The following is a 5901-nucleotide window of genomic DNA, read 5'->3' as shown; positions in this document are numbered from 1 at the left end:
TAAATATTGAAAAAAAATAAGAAAATTAAGTGGGTTTTTTTTTCGAAAAAAACAGTTCGTTTTTTATATATTATCATTGATCTCTATGGAAAGAGGACGAAAAATCGTGAACAATGGTATATTCGGATTTTTTTTTTCGATAAAAAACTTGGCCTAAAAAAAATTTAAATGAAAAAAGGAAGTGGGTTTGTTATAATCCGGTACATGTGCGTCCATTATAAAAATTTACAACATTTCCTTTTGCCGTTGATCGCTTTAAATTCTGACGCTTTGCATTGGTTCCTTGGTTCCTTGAATAATAATGGTTCTCTATTGAACTTTTTCTTTCTTTCTCTCTCTCTCTCTCTCTCTCTATATATATATATATATATATATATATATATATATATATTATTAAATATATTGTCTATTTCTTGAAAATTAAGAGGTACGCCTCTTAGAATACTATGTACAAATCTATTAAGCATAGTGAAAACGTGCCTTCCCGGCTTCTCCCTATGTCTAAACGGTCTAAACATGGAAAACCCTAATATCATCTACATACCATTGTTTCTCCTAAATCTCTTTTGTTTCTTTACATGCTCTCTTGAATCTTCAGCATGCCTTCGTTAACAGCACCTTCAAGACATTGTCACTACAACACAGAAGTATGTCATCGACCACCCAAATGTTCTTCCCTCTTAACTAGATTATCGACCCCCTAGAAGTCCACCTTTTCCGCCACCACCCTTCAGCGCCCCGTCTGTCGCGCCGCTTCTACCTTCTGTCGAGACGAGAAATCCTAACCCTATCCCTCCGTCCCCATTAATGCTAATGTCACACACCTCTAACCCCTAACCCCTAACCCTAAGTCGTGACGAATCACACCACAAGAAAACGGAATTTGGTATCTTAACTCTCGAGTGCTTCTTCTTTATTTTTCCATTAGTCTCAATTGCGCTTTTTTTTCTGTTGTTCCAATTAGGGTTCTATTTTTCTTATTTGGTACCCTCACCAGATTTAGTTGCGTTAATTTGCAGTTTTGTTTTCCTATTCGTAGGTTGATTTATTTTTGAACTATCTACATTGTGGAGAAAGAGTAAGTTTTGCAAACTTGAATTTTTATTGGTATGTTTCTCTAAGATGATATTGTTTATGTATTTTGACATTGATGATCTATTTTATTAAATGTTTTTCATTGATCCCAATAATATTAACTAACCAATTTTTGTAGAACAGTTTGATTTCTGATTGTATGAGGTTGAAGAAGGGGGTTTTTAGTAAATTGAAAATTAATTTGGTTAGTAAACCTAATAAAGAGACTCTTATTTTTTCTGTAGATTTGGATACACACAAAGTTGATGAAGAAAAAAACTTTTTTGCCATCACCACTACCTCTATAAGTGAGATCGATATCTTATTCTTTTTAAATATTTTCTACATGGTTATGGATTATATATTTTCTCTAATTGTTCTTATTAATCAACTCTGGTTTTGGTTGAATTGAAGAAGCTTGAACAAGAAACTCGCATCCTGTAGGTTTTATCTTTAATATTCTTATGTATTTTACACAAAATTTCTATTTTTATTGATTTTATTACTGATTTTGTATATGTAGGTATGTAAAATCATCTAATATTCCCTGTTAATTATGGGTCTAAATAGAAAAACGAATGGTTAGTTATTTTCATTAGAAGCACTCACCCTCTTGATATTTGTTTTACTGATTCATGTTTTATTTTGACATTATTATCTAATTTTTGTGTTTGATTTCCCCAAATTGATTTGACTTTTGAGTTTCATTTTTGTTTTAAAATCCGAATAGCTACAAGATGTTAAAAGCGACCCTGAAATCGTAGGAACGATCTTCATTTGCATCATGTATGAAAAAGTTCAAATTCTTGATATTTTACGTGTTATGTTTGTATTTTACATCTGATCTTTATTTAAGAACATGTACTTATGTGTCCAGTTTATAGATGTGAAGAAACTATTTGATGAAATGCCTGATAGAGAATTTATAAAATAAAAAAAAATACAGTTTCTGCTGGAAGAGTCACTATCAAGTAGCGATGATTTGATCATCTTTTCTCTTCTTTTTTACCTGAGGTGCTAGATAGACACTAAAGTGCTAATTTACGTTTTGATCCTTTTATTTTATAGCTACAAAGAGCCTCAACATGGATATATCTTGCTGAGAAAGTTCAGAAAGAAGACTTTGTAGAGATTGAGAGACTTACCGGTGCACCACCATCAGCTCTCTTTCTTTATCACTTTCGATTAAAAAACCTTGGTTTTTTGTTGTTCTTTTCGTTTTTTGATGGTCTATTTTCTTGGTTTTTAACAAATAAAATAAATTTCATTAAAATATCTTAGTTCTCATCGTACAATCATTGGGATGACAAACGGGCAACAAGTTGCGCCGCTAATTTTTGTTTATTTTTATTCACAGGTCTATAATGAAGATGTAGGTTCTCTCTTTAGTTTAACCTCAAGGCTTCAACTGAAGATAAGTTTTGATATTAAATTTTTATAGCACCCACATTGTTCCCTATTCTGATTGAAGTATGAGTTGTTTAAAGCATTGATATATATATATATATATATATGTGTGTGTGTGTGTGTGTGTGTGTGTGTGTGACAATATACCTGCAGTTTAGAAAATATGATATATAACATTGTATTTGTTTGTGTAGGTGGGTGGGTGTATATATGTGTGTTCCGGTGTATTATGTATGTTTATTTTGTCTATAGGTGTTTGTATCTATGTCTACTTAAATCCTGATATTTTATCTTTTGTTACTATCAGATTATACAAAAATGGTTTGTTTGTCCCAATGTAGGAGACATTGTTTGAATTGGAGGATGCAAAACAAGACCATGTGTTGGCGGGCATGGGTTTTGTGAAACGAAAGTATGTTGTTATATCTTGCATCTCATTCAACATAGTACTGCTCTTCACTTTTCAATCTCTTAGTTCGTTAAAGACGTTTCTAGGACTTTCTAGGACTGACTAAGCAAAAAATTTACTTTTTGTTGCTTTGGAAACAACATGAAATAGAGATAAATAGAGAGGATTGGGTAGTGAAAAGTTTCTAAATTTCACTTCCAAATCATAAAACAAATTTAAAAAAATACAAGGGGAAGATCGGTTTTTATTAAAAGGGTTGATTTTTGTTCATGCATAAAATTTACTTTTTGTTGCTTTTGGTTTCATTTTGAAAATTAGCATGTAATGAATATGACTTTAAATAATCAAATCATTTTGGTTGATGTTTGTTCATGCATAAGCTTCTAACCTAATGATGAGCTATATATTGTCTCAATTTGCTTTTATTTATTTATTTTTTGTTTTTTATCATATGTATAAATATCTACAGAAGCTTGGGTTTGTTTAAATTTTTAAATTTTTGGCAGGGTGCCATGAAAGGATTTACTGAGTAAATAGTGGATTGGATGAAAAGTGAAAAGTTGTTTGAATCCAAAGAGGTCAATTATTCTTTTTCACGTATATTTATCTTTTTTTTTTTTGAACTATTTTGCAGTCTAAATTAAGCATTTTCACTGAATATAACATGTGATATTTGTTGTTACAGAAAAATAACTCTCTTTACAACAGCTAACTTTCATGACTTCAATTGGTCTTCAAAACTTTAACATGTAGTGGTAATATAGTTCAAAGACCAAGCAAAACAACACCACCAAATGTCAAATGATGATGTACTTCTTATACCAAGACTATCTTTAATAGCCAAAAGATCATCCAGGGGCAGAATGGACATTAAGTAGCAAAATTACTTATCCTTTTTTAATAAGTTTCAACAGTAACACCGATTTAACGCTTGTAGGTGCGAAAATGTCATTAGTCACACATCTAAATTAGATATGTTCCACTATAAAGAGGGTTCTTTGTCTACAAATGGAAGTGCATTATCTTTTTGTGGGCAAAAAAGTGGTAAAAACCTGTGATCCAATTACCAATTACCAGGGGCAAAAGAGTCCTTAAAACTTTCACTATGTATATGTTGTGTGTGACTTGTGTGTGTGTTGCGTATGATTATTTCCAAGTTTCTTTTAGCTATCATTCAATGTATTATTATTTGATTTAATATATGATTTTTGGTACTTTGAGGTTTATGTTGTGATATGTTTTTTTCACTAGCTGATGTTGTGCTTATTAGTATTGATGTGTTTTTATTTTTATTGATGCTTTCCCTATCTAATTTCTTTGGGTTTATCTTTAAAGATTGGTTTTGTTTTTAATTATGTACATATAATTATAAATATTAATTTGTTCTTTTAATCTCATCTGATCCAGTTTTCATTTCTACCATCTCATTTTTTTTTAAAACACTAATGTAAAGCTAAAAGAATAAAATAACATGTATAACTTTGTTTTTAATTCTCTTTTATTTTTAATGAATAAATAATTTCTATAAATAAGGACCTTGCTCATTTTTTAGCTTCAACCATATAAAATACGTATGCTAATTTTAGCTAAATGAAGAATGTTTATACTTAAACGTTTAATGAAACAACAAACGGAAAATATTATTAGACCAAATTGGTCTAGAACGAAACTAGCTCGAAAATAAATACGTGTCAGAATGAAATAAATTGCCGGAAACAATTACAAAAATAAAACATGCGATAATGTTATTGATGGCGTAATACTTATAGGTCAACATGATGGAAAGATGATATATTTTTGTCAATGATTTCTCTATGCTCGAACATGACATGTTCTCATTCAAGTTAAAGAGAAAATAATTTCCAATTCGATTATGGTTCGCAATGATAATCATTAAAGCTCAGGGGCAAACAATTCCAAATGTAGGTATTTATCTTCAAGGACTGGTTTCACATGCCAATATAGAAGTATTAGTAAAGTATGATGAACAATTTGACGACGGTGAAGTCTATATATCAAATGTGGTGTATAAAGAAGTGTTGAACGATTAACAATACACAATAAATAAGGTGTTCATGTATATTTGTAAAAAATCCCAACTATTCACTTTTAATTCTTATTGATTTCGTTTCTACTAGCATGACTCTTATTGTAAATGTTTAGATGTAAATTATTTATGCAAAATAACTAATCGCCTCTAGAAATTAATATTTCAAAACACTATTCGTACCCGTCGCTTAGCGCAGGTAAATGGCTAGTGTGTGTGTGTGTGTGTCTATATATATATATATATATATATATATATATATATATATATATATATATATATATATATATATATATATATATATGAGCATATGGATCGGGGAACCGGCCATAACCGGTACCGGAACCCGATGGAACCGGTCGGGCCGGGACCGGGATCATATTCTAGTAAAATTTTGGAACCAGAAACCGGAAGAACCGGACCCGGTAAAACCGGCAAAAACCAGAACCATTTGTTGCTATTTATCAAGGATCAGTTCCAACATTGAAGACACGGGAAGAACCGGTTGGAACCGGAACCTCCAGTTCGGTTCTTAATTTCGGCGACTTCGGTTCCCGGTTCGGGTCGGTTCCTTTGCTCATCCCTATATATATATATATATATATATATATATATATATATATATATATATATATATATATATATATATATATATATATATATATAGGTGAGATCGGTTGAGAACTAAAAATGGAGCGTTAGATCAAAATTAATTTATTAAGGGTATTATCGTAATCTTACCGATTTCATGTAATGTTTTTTTTGTTATTGAACAAAATTAACATAATAAATCAAATTTCGGATTTAAAAAAAAAAAAGTAATTTTTGATTTTTTTTAAATGGAGATTTTTAATTTTTTTTCAGAAAACATTAATTCTTAAAACAATTGAAAAAATATTAATTTTTTAAAAAAATTGCAATTTTTTCAAGAAAAAAAACTACAATTCTTTTAAAAAACTGTTTT

The 5901-nt window shown here is 30.2% G+C and overlaps 1 long non-coding RNA gene across 1 annotated transcript; it reads left to right on the top strand.

Annotated features, from left to right (window-relative positions):
- The first annotated feature begins 2743 nt into the window (after positions 1 to 2743).
- Positions 2744 to 4112, top strand: LOC145100610 (uncharacterized). The gene is made up of 3 exons (XR_013705154.1): positions 2744 to 2893; positions 3397 to 3468; positions 3576 to 4112. It is a non-coding gene; the product is annotated as an uncharacterized LOC145100610 (long non-coding RNA).
- The last annotated feature ends 1789 nt before the right edge of the window (positions 4113 to 5901 follow it).

The sequence above is a fragment of the Lactuca serriola genome, chromosome 4, assembly GCF_051521515.1.
Source record: "Lactuca serriola cultivar US96UC23 chromosome 4, Lser_US96UC23_V15, whole genome shotgun sequence".
Lineage (NCBI taxonomy): Eukaryota > Viridiplantae > Streptophyta > Magnoliopsida > Asterales > Asteraceae > Lactuca > Lactuca serriola.
The sequence above is the reverse complement of the archived record's forward strand: the minus strand, read 5'-3'. Positions and strand labels throughout refer to the sequence as shown.